Below are 10,775 nucleotides of genomic sequence, written 5' to 3'. Positions count from 1 at the left end.
GGGAGCCAATAATTTAACAACCGGTGTGACTCGGTGGGCGTGGTCAACTGGTGACATCACTCAGTCTCACCCAATGTGACCCCACCACCATGCCTACCCAACTGGTCATTAGGGCAGAGAACCAGTTAGTAAATTATTTGTCCAGCCAGTCTGCCTCCTCAACCCTCCCCTCCCAGTCACTTCTCTGTCTCTCTCTCTCTCCCTCTCTCTCCTTACTCTCTCTCCCTCCCCCTCTCTCTGTTTCTCTCTCTATTTCTCTCTATTTCTCTTTCTCCCAGAAAGCCAAGGCTGAGCCAACCAGTGAACTCTCCTTGGAGCTGTTTGCTACTTTTCTTTCTTCTGGGCAACTTTTCAGAAATCCGCTGGCTGAGGAGCAAGTACGAGCTGTGACAGATGCTTCCCCACAGGTGACCCTCCTTCTCCTCACACAACTCCCTGGTCAGCTGCGGTTTTTCTGGGAGGGCATGCATAGTGGAGAGACCCTCAAGTGAGTAGCCGGGCTCGGTCAAAGTGCAGCAAAGGCACACAGGGCAGGCGGGTTGACCAGCTAATGGACAAGTGTCTTTGGCAAGGGCGCTCCGGCTTTCTCCAATCCTAATCCCCAGGGTGGGTATACAAGCTTCAGCAGAGACAGACCCCCTTTTCCGCTGCCCTGAGTTTCTTTACTCAAGCAACTGAGGCACGCCCAGCATCAACAAGAGAAGGAAGAAGTGCCATACGAGACCCAACAAGAGATGAGACCCACCTGCTTCTCTATCCCTCGCCATCACCCTTACCTTCCCAGGCCAGGCAAAAAATGACTGGGAGGGGTGGGGCTAGCCAGTGGTAGGATCAGTTGGTTCACCCAACTGCAGAAGTCTACCAGTTCAGCAGATTGCTGATCCCTGGTCTACCAAAATGCATACTTTGTGCTATTCTATGCCTATCATCGATTTTATGCCTGGTTGTGTATGGCGTTTTAGTTGTTGATTTCAGTATGGATGGCCAGTTATGAAGCTGTTGGCTGTTCTGCTCCTAAGTACTTGATAAGTTGGTGGTTCTCTGAGGAAGGGGTTCAGCATGAGTCTAAAGCTCAGAAGATTAAATCTTTGGTCCTGGTGACTGATTCAGATTGGATTATTCAACATTATCCTGGGACACATATTTGCCTTCATATGTGAGAGGGGATTATAGACAAATTGGTTATTAAAACGGATGTCCAAATGCTGGTTGAGGCAGCCAGGATTCCCTTGGGTACCATTTGTTGGGGGTCAAGGGAAAGGGATTTCCTGAGGATTTCCTGAGAAATCAAATTTTATGCAGTTTATTATGGTATTTTACATTATATAATATTGCCACCTAGTGGTTTCTGCTCAAGATCCTCATGCACAATTGGTGGACCACTGTGTGATAAAGAATGCTGGACTCGATGGGCTTTGGGCCAATTCAGCATGGCTCTTCTTATGTTCCTATGACAATGCAGCTACCTCACTAGTTCCTTGAGATCACTAAATCTATTGACACAGTCATATTTTGAGGGATTTATGGAAGGACATCAAGCATGGGAGCCAGGAATAATATTGCACAAGGCATACACATCAAGATACAGACATCACACTAATGGACAATTTTTTTAATCTCTGTAAAATAAATTCATTCCCCCCCATCCAGCAACAGGCAAAGCTGGGAACCACTGATATTTTCATTCACATCATTTTCATTGGGGTATGGTGTAAATATAAAACTGATAGCCTGTAGATGTTTTTTAAAGGGATCATTCATTAGCCATAGAATTATTCTGTCTTCTATCAAATCTTCCCAAGGATTTCCTGAGAAATCAAATTTTATGCAGTTTATTATGGTATTTTACATTATATAATATTGCCACCTAGTGGTTAAACAGGAACCTCAGTATAACATTGTATACAGTACAGTAATCCCTCGCTACTTCACAGTTCATCTCTCACGAGTCTTCGGAGAGGGGCGGCATACAAATCTAATAAATTGAATTGAAAAATTGTAAATTCGCTATTTCATGGGGTTTCAAAGGGGGCTTAAATACATTAAATCCATTAAAAATTTTAAATCTATTAAAAATTCATAAAATTCTTCTATAGTACTACTGTACTCTATTAAAGAAACTGATAGGATATCACATGTAGTTCCATCTGAGAAATAATATAGAATGACTGTTTAATGCAAAGGGTGGGTTTTAAAAGTCCAAATACTTGTAAAAGTATTCGGAGAGGGGCGACATACAAATCTAATAAATTATTATTATTATTATTATTATTATTATTATTATTAAATACATTAAAAATATCTTTCCTCTACTTCACAGAAATTTGGTTTTTACAGCGGTCTTGGAACGCATTCGTGAAAAATGAGGGATCACTGCATTTCAGATATCACATTTTGAATACTTTTTGACATTAATATTATATTATTCAACATCTTAGAATTTTATTTATTGGGACAAATAATGTGTGATTCTCTTCTCTATGCAAAATTCTTGTTTCTATACCAATAATAGTTTTATGATTTTTTTAAAAAAATATGCTTTTAGAATATAGGACTTTTCAGGGACTCATGCTTCCAAGGGATTTTAAAAACTAAACTGTAAAATTTATTTCTTCTTTGTATAGGTCTCTGTAAAGTACAGTAAAGCTTTGATTTAGCTGATTAATTGAGGGCATTTGGTATTATTGACTCTACATTAAATACCAAAGTACAGTGGTACCTCTACTTAAGAACGCCTCTACTTAAGAACTTTTCTAGATAAGAACCGGGTGTTCAAGATTTTTTTGCCTCTACTTAAGATCCATTTTCTATTTAAGAACCCAAGCCCAGAAAAATTTCCCAGGAAATTTGAGAGTGGCACAAAGGCCTGGCCAGTTTCCTGCCATTCCCCCTTTAATCCTGGTCATCTGGGCTGCCAGAGGAGCCTTTTGGTGGTGCTTAAGGAGGCTTTGGCAGTCCAGAGCGAACAAAGCATTTTCCTTTCTCTGGGCGCTTGGACAGGGAATAAACTTCTGCCAGCGCCCAGAGAAAAGTAACGCCCCCTTTGCTCTGGGCAGCTGAGGAGTCACCACAGCAAAGGAAAGGAGCCGGCTACAAAGCGAGTGGGCGAGAGGAGAGCCCTTCAGCATGGGAAGGAAGAGGCAGCAAGTAGTAGCAGCAGCAGCAGCCAGTGTGTGGGAGGCAGCCTCGCCCCATGTGTATTGGAGGTGCATGCTCCTCTTCACCGCCTCAGAGTCCCTTTTTTTTAAGCCTTAAAGTTTTGGATTTTTTGATTCCCCTCCCCTCCCCTTCTTTCTTCGGCAGCAATTGTCCTCCTCCTCTTCTTCCTCCCACCCAAATTCCGAGCTTTTATTTCTTTCCTAATGGATTTTATTTTTATTTCTTTTCCTAATGGGTTTTCAGGGTTTGCACTCATTATTGGCTTTTACATTGATTTCTATGGGAAAAATTTCTTCTACTTAAGAACGTTTCTACAGGTCATGGAACGAATTAATTTCTTAAGTAGAGGTACCACTGTATATCATTTGTATCAATTTGCATAATACCAAAATCTCCTGGTAGATGGCTACGTTGAACCTGGACTTAATGAAGCACAGTGGACCAACACCAGCAAATAACATGGCTCCCCAAATCAACACAGACTGTGGAAACTTCATACTGGACTTCAAGCATCTTGCAGTGTGTGCCTCTTCGTTCTTCCTCCATGCTCTAAATCAGTGTTTCCCAACCTTGGCCACTTGAAGATATCTGGACTTCAACTCCCAGAATTCCCCAGCCAGCAAATGCTGGCTGGGGAATTCTGGGAGTTGAAGTCCAGATATTTTCAAGTGGCCAAGGTTGGGAAACACTGCTCTAAATGATTTCTAAATGAGATGCAAAAGTTTCTAAATGAGATGCAAAAGTTTCCTCATTCTGTGTGATCAGCCCAACTTATATGGCCTAGAGCTCTTGCCTACCAATCGGGAGGTTGTGAGTTCTATCCTAAGTAGAAGCAGATGTAGGCTCTCCTGCTTGAGCAGAGAGTTGTACTAGATGACCTGCAAGGTCTCTTCTAACTCTAAATCTTAAAGTAGCCAGTGTGGTCGTTAAGGGAATCAATAGTTTGCTCTTGGCCTGCTTTTGCTGAAAACGAAATAAATGCTATAAAAGTCACATGACCATGGGACACTGCAAATGGCTGTAAATGTGGCCCAGGTTATAAGTGAATGTGAAATCCAGATTATAAGTAGTCTACGGAGGTCCATCACAACATAAAGTTAATAAGCAACCAATGGCTGAACTTTTTCCTGTTTGTCTACAATTCAATTTATTCTACTTCCATGGTGAATAGTCAAGTAAGTACGCAACCTAGAAATGTTGTTACAATAAAAGGGAAATGATTAATAACAGTAAAAAACAACTAAAGACTCTGCCTCGGACTAAAGACAAAAGTGAAATCTCTTTATCACAGACGCGGGACAGAAAAAAGATCTCCAAAGCAAATTACGTTGTTTAAATGTAAATTACATGTAACTTTAAATGTAAATGTGTTTACTTATGAGAAGTCAAGTACTGAAAGGGATATAAAAGTAGTGGCTAGATTATTTATTTATTTGGTTGGATTTCTATGCCGCCCTTCTCTGTTTTAGGACGGCTTACAAATGTTTTGGTTTTTCCTGTGTAAGGGAAAAGGTTGCCTCATCGTGGGTTTAATTTCTTATAAATTGTCAAATTATTTTCTAATTACTGTATAGACTATACGCCCTGACACTCATGATGGAAAGCTTTCTTGTCCGTTAGAATAGTCGTTACCGCCGCCCACATTCTCTCTTCTCCCCCGCCCTTCCTATTAACGAACCTCCAACTTCAATTCCGCCCCATCCTCTCCCACACTTTGATACCCAAGTAGGAAAAGAGAATCTTCTCACCTCGCTCAGTGCCACACTAATAATTCGTTCCCAATTGGTTAGAGGTGTTGTCAATCCTATAAAGCAGAAACAATTAAAAAAAAAAGCCCGCGCAAGTTCAGAAGAAAATTGCGCGGGACGTGCGTTAGTGAGGCTGCGTGTCGGTAGCTGCAACTCAGCCGCCGTTTCCTCTGCAGGGAAGGAGCGGTAGGCTGGTTTGTAGGGCACGGAGGGTATGGGGAGGTAAACGCTTGAACGACGAGGCGTCGCTTGTCGTCGTGGATGCTAAGTTTCCAACCCTTGGATGGGATCCTCGTTGCAGTATTTCTAGTCCCTCGTGCAGGGCGTGTCTCTTCCTTTAGAAGGGCCGACATAAAGACGCCTGAAATGAGGATCTGCTTGAGGGAGCCAAGAGGGTGGTTGTAGAAAGTAGGAATGGTCCTCCTCGTGAAATATTCATTGAAGTGTGAAAAGTGCCTTTTTTTGGCCGTGGACGCTAAATTAAGCGGGATACTTAAGCCAATAATAGTAATAAATAAAAGTCCATTAAGTCAATAAAAACAGAACGACCTTCGGACCGAAAACGAAGTACTGTTAGGCGTAATCGAGGAGAAAATGGAAAGGAACGACTCTCAGCGTTGAGGCAGGCGGGGGGAACTCTAATGGTGGCGGGGAGGTTGAGGGCCAGGCGGGAATAAAAAAAATCGTGATACGTTTATGGAGGACGTACGGTTGAAAAATAGGTTAATCGGTGGATATAGCCAGTTCTAATCATTTTATTACTTCCCACTAGAAGACACTAGAATATCGTTCTGTACTTTAAAAAAAAAAAAAAAATCAAAAATATAACCAAAATAATTAAACCAAGATAAAACCAAAAGCCATTTATATCAAAGTGTCAAAACTATAACATCAGATGTGAAACTCCAATTTAAATATTTCTGGTTACAATCCTCATTTTTATCTAGTCCAATCAGGTGAAAAGAATTAAATGGCACACCTTTATGTATATCACATATATTTATTTCATGTAGGCTTCAAAAATAGGCCTTCAAGTACAGGCTACTTTCAAAAACACCTTTGGATTTTTATAATCGGGCAGGCTCAGAATGAAAGAAGCAAGCTTTAAATAAGTAATGACAATACAAAAACACTATATTGTTTCCATTATTTGCAAGCAGATATTTCAGTTTACTAAAACTAGAGGGAATTTTTATATCTTTAATCTTGGATAGTAGGATAATGTATGATCTAATTTTATCTTAGAATATTAAATGGGAAATAAAATCCTTAAAAGCCGAGCTAGTAATTATATTTTGTTAAAATATTTGCATAACTTCATATATTTTAATCCTCAGATTCATGATTTTAAAGACTTCAAATATAGTGATTGCTTTCCAAACTTAAGCAACTTCTGAGCTTTCATATAGAACATGTGAAAATGGTGTTTATATTACAAAATATTGTCATAGATGATCTGTGTATGATCATTCTAAAATACAGCTGATTTACATTCTAAGGCATTTGAAAAGTAATTTGGCGATTATTAATCTGAAAATTGATTTTCTCAAAACACTGTTACTTCTTTGTGAAATTCTTAAATTTTTAGCAGATACGCTCCATAGTGTCTGACACAGTGTATTTATAGAACTTTTCCAATACAGTGTTTTCATGATAGCCTTTCAGCTATGTTTTAGATTATATTTTGATTTAGAAATTAAAAAGTTCAGTATAGACATTTTTATATAGAGATGCTCACTCTCCATACATTGTAAGAAACACACAAAATACAAGGTGCTAGAGCACTAAAAGGTAGATTTATTAAGTTTTCCTCCAATTACTATATGTAATTTTAACATTCAAGGGGATGGAGCTAACCTGTGAAAGTTGTTATCCAAGCAAGTTTGCTTTCCATATCTAGGAACAGTGCTTGGAATGAATGGTACTTTTGCCATCCTATATAAAAACTCCTAATTTAACCTGGCCTATTTATATGAATCGGGGATTTAAAAAATAACAAGTGTAATCATATCTTACTTGATGTTAGAAAAGTGTATAAATTGAATCTTCAAGTATATTGAAGTACCTGTATTAGTATATTTAATTTCATTCTGATTACACAGAATGAAATTAAATATACTTTCAGTAAATAATAAACTGGTAATACTACTTGGTGTTTACTTGAAATTTCATTTTTGTCCACAGATATTAATCTGCTCTGATTTATTGGACTGGATGATTGATCAGAGTTCTGTTTGTCCAACCCATGTATTAACATATTTATTTGAAAACAGTTTGATATTTCAAAGGGTTGCAGAGCACGGTGTGAACTGATTTTGACACCTAGAAAATCTTGTAAGTTTTAATAATTCTTTCTAAAAGTGTAATGTGTGCATATAAATTATTTTTTTCTCCTCTGTACTCTGAATACTGTACTAGTATGTAAGTTTTAAAATACAGTTTGGAACAGGGCTTCACAAAGTGGTTAGTATTAACTCCAGTCTAATAGGATTAGCTGAGAGATCAATAAAGTAGGTAGTGGACAAATGATGGACAGTTGATTGGGTTTACTTAATCTTTTGGGGTTTCTGAAGAACTCCATATGAGTCCCTAGTCCTGAATGTGAAGTCGCTAGTGGGCTAGGCTAGCTCCTTGCCTAGGTTGGATAGCTACTAGTGAGAGCAGCTTTGTCTCTATTGCTAATATTCATGGCATTATTAAAGTAGTTTTTTTACATTATTTTTATAAGCATTTAGGATCAATGAAGAATCTAAAATTTAATAAAGGATCAATTAGCTAAAGCGTTTGGGGATCCCTGTTGAAATATTAATGTAATGTTTTATCATTTTGCAGACCTCATCCCTTTTGCACTTATGTCATAGCATCTGATGCAAGTGTGCAAGCAGCATAATTTGTACTGTGATAACACAATGTTTATATCATTCCTCTGATCCACTGTTGACTCACTGACAGTCCCAATATTGCAAAATATACAGCCTTATGCTACATAATTAAACTCAATTTCATGCTGAATAAACTAAATTATTAAAGTATCTTAAATAGAAAACTAGATTTTTACTCCAAAATCATTTTATTAAAATCAATTTAATAAGCAAAACAATCCAATTTAAATTTTGAAATATTTTTTTATTTTTATTTTGAAATATTTTTATCCACCCTGAATATATAGCAGTGACAACGAACCTATGGCATGGGTGCCACAGGTGGCACCTAGAGCCATATCTGCTGGTATGAGAACCATTGTCCTAGTTCAGCTCCAACGTGCACATGTGCCAGCCAGCTGATTTTTGGCTCTCACAGAGGCTCTGGGAGGGTGTTTTTGGCTTTCAAAAACATCGTTTTACAGTGGTTCTCCTATCTCTGGTCGTTCTCAGTTGGTGCTAGTGGGGGAGCAGAGGACCACCTCTCAGGCTCTCCTCTGTCTTCTACCCTCTAATATTTAATATCTACATGAAGCCACTGGGTGAGATCATCGATAGCATGCATCAGTACGCTGATGATACCAGTTATACATCTCCACACCATGCCAATTCAGTGAAGTGGTGGATGTGATGTGCCAGTGCCTGGAAGCTGTAAGGATCTGGATGAGGGCCAATATTGACCCCCTCAGATAGGGTCTGTAACTTGGGTGTCCTCCTGGACACAGCTGAGTTTTGACTACCATCTTTTGGCTGTGGCCAGGGGGACCTTGCCCAGGTTCACCTGGTTTACCACTTGTGGCCCTTTTGGACCAGGAGGCTCTACGTGGCTCTGGGGGGATGGGGAGGGCGCTTTTACCCTCCTTCAGCTCTAGGAAAGCCTTCGGAGAGCCTGGGGAGGGTGAAACACATCCTACTGGACTCATCAGAATTTGGGAAACAGACCTTTTCCAGCCTCCAGGGGTTGGAGAAGCTGTTTTTGCCCTCCCTGGGCATTGAATTATGGGTGTGGGCACTCGCACATGCGCGATAGTGCAAGCACACGCTCTTGGCATCCGCGGAAAAAAAGGTTCGTCATCACTGATATATAGCATACCCTGTTGACATAAGTCTACCTTTGCATGTGTGAGTCCATTTTTTGAGAAGTCCATGGAAAAGTTTCCCCTTGCTTATCAAGCTAAAATAAGAATTTTAAAATGAACCGAATTAGCATAGGAAAACTTTCAATTCTGAAGCTGGCAGAATTTTGGAAATAGCAGTTTTAGTTTCTAATCTACTTAATTCACCATCACTAGTTTAGGTTTGTCTCTAAATTCTACTATACCTTCCTCTGTAATAAAGCAATATGTGATAAATATTTTTCAGTGTTCTTCAGTAGAAAAATATGGTTCTAAAATGTATTAAAGTATGTTTTTGAAGTACAGTGATCCCTCTATTATCGCGAGGGTTCCGTTCCAAGACCCCTCGCAATAATCGATTTTTCGCGATGTAGGGTTGCGGAAGTAAAAACACCATCTGCGCATGCGTGCCCTTTTTTCTATGGCCGCGCATGCGTAGATGGTGGAGTTTGCGTTCCCTGCCGCCCACGCAAAGGGGAAACCCCGATTCGGCTCCTCGCTGCTGCTGCGCTACCGAGCAGATCAGCTGCTGGGCGGCCGAAGGAACCTTCCCTGGGTCTTCCCCCTCTTGCTGGCGGGCGGGCGAGCGGCGGGCATCAGCGAGGAGCCGGGGTTCCCCCTTTGCGTGGGCGGCCGGGAAGACCCAGGTTGGGGGTTCGGGGGGGTGCTGGGAAGCCCCCCAGGCCGGCTGCGACCTTTTAAAACAGCCGCGCCGCTTCCCAGCTGAGTCCTGAAGCCAAACGCGGAAGTTCGCCTTTGGCGTTTGGCTTCAGGACTCAGCTGGGAAGCGGCGCGGCTGTTTTAAAAGGTCGCAGCCGGCCTGGGGGGCTTCCCAGCACCCCCCCGAACCCCCAACCCGGGTTCGGGGGGGTGCTGGGAAGCCCCCCAGGCCGGCTGCGACCTTTTAAAACAGCCGCGCCGCTTCCCAGCTGAGTCCTGAAGCCAAACCCGGAAGTGGTTTTTTTTTAATTAATATTTTTTAAAAAATCGCGATATAGCGTTTCGCGAAGATTGAGATCGCGAAACTCAAGGGATCACTGTATACACAGGTAGACCTCAATTTACAACCATTCATTTAGTGAAATTTCAAAGTTAAAATGGCACTGACAGAAGTGACTTGCGCTTGGTCTTTGCACTTGGAACCATCACACGTCCTTATGTTCACATGATCAAAATTAAGTGTAATTGATGTGTTTATGATGGTTGCAACATCCAGCGTTCACGTGAACACCATTTGAAACTTCCCACTGGCTTTCAACAAGCAAAGTCAATGGGAAAAGCTGGACTTTTTAAATGACCATGTGATTCACTTAATACTTATAGTAATTCATGTAAAAACCATGGTGAAAAAAGGGTTAAAATTGGAATTGATTCAAAAACTTTTTTAGCAACAGAAACCATGGTCAGAATTGTGACTGTAAATTGAGGAGTACTGTACTCCAGGCTGTTACTGAATTTTCACTCCCAAATTATAAAATAAATGCTGGATTAATTTGAATATTATGTTTGAAATCATACTATATGAAGCATTTCAATTCAGGTAGTTGATTAATAGGTATTTTAATCAAGTAGCAATGTGTTCTACTGTAAAACAATAAGGATTCACAGAACTCTATATATACAAATACTACTATTATAATATTTTTGTTGATTTGTTTTACCTAAAAGTTATGTTAGAATTTGAATATGATTCAGTCTAATAGTTACCATCAAGCATTTGAATTTATAGCCAGAGAGAGAGAGACCAACAAGAGTATTACAGTTTTTTTATATTTTTTATATTTATAAAAATTTATACAGTACTGTATTTTATATGAACATATGAAAATTTG

General features: G+C 40.1%; 1 protein-coding gene across 8 annotated transcripts in view; it reads left to right on the top strand.

The window, feature by feature from the left end:
* Nucleotides 1-3,961: 3,961 nt before the first annotated feature.
* RBM46 (RNA binding motif protein 46) overlaps nucleotides 3,962-10,775 on the top strand; it is a 29,745-nt gene continuing 22,931 nt past the window's right edge. For 2 of the 8 annotated variants that reach the window (XM_070757324.1, XM_070757329.1), the window contains exons 1-2: nucleotides 4,992-5,093; nucleotides 7,092-7,241. The gene's annotated coding sequence lies outside the window, so the exon portion shown is untranslated. Of the gene's footprint in view, nucleotides 4,335-4,991; nucleotides 5,316-5,920; nucleotides 6,020-7,091; nucleotides 7,242-10,775 lie in introns of those variants that run through there. The other 6 variants (XM_070757325.1, XM_070757330.1, XM_070757326.1 and 3 more) reach the window with 6 other exon arrangements.

This window comes from Erythrolamprus reginae, chromosome 7 (assembly GCF_031021105.1).
Source record: "Erythrolamprus reginae isolate rEryReg1 chromosome 7, rEryReg1.hap1, whole genome shotgun sequence".
In the NCBI taxonomy this organism is placed as follows: Eukaryota; Metazoa; Chordata; class Lepidosauria; order Squamata; family Dipsadidae; genus Erythrolamprus; species Erythrolamprus reginae.
This window is presented reverse-complemented; position numbering and strand designations above follow the sequence as displayed.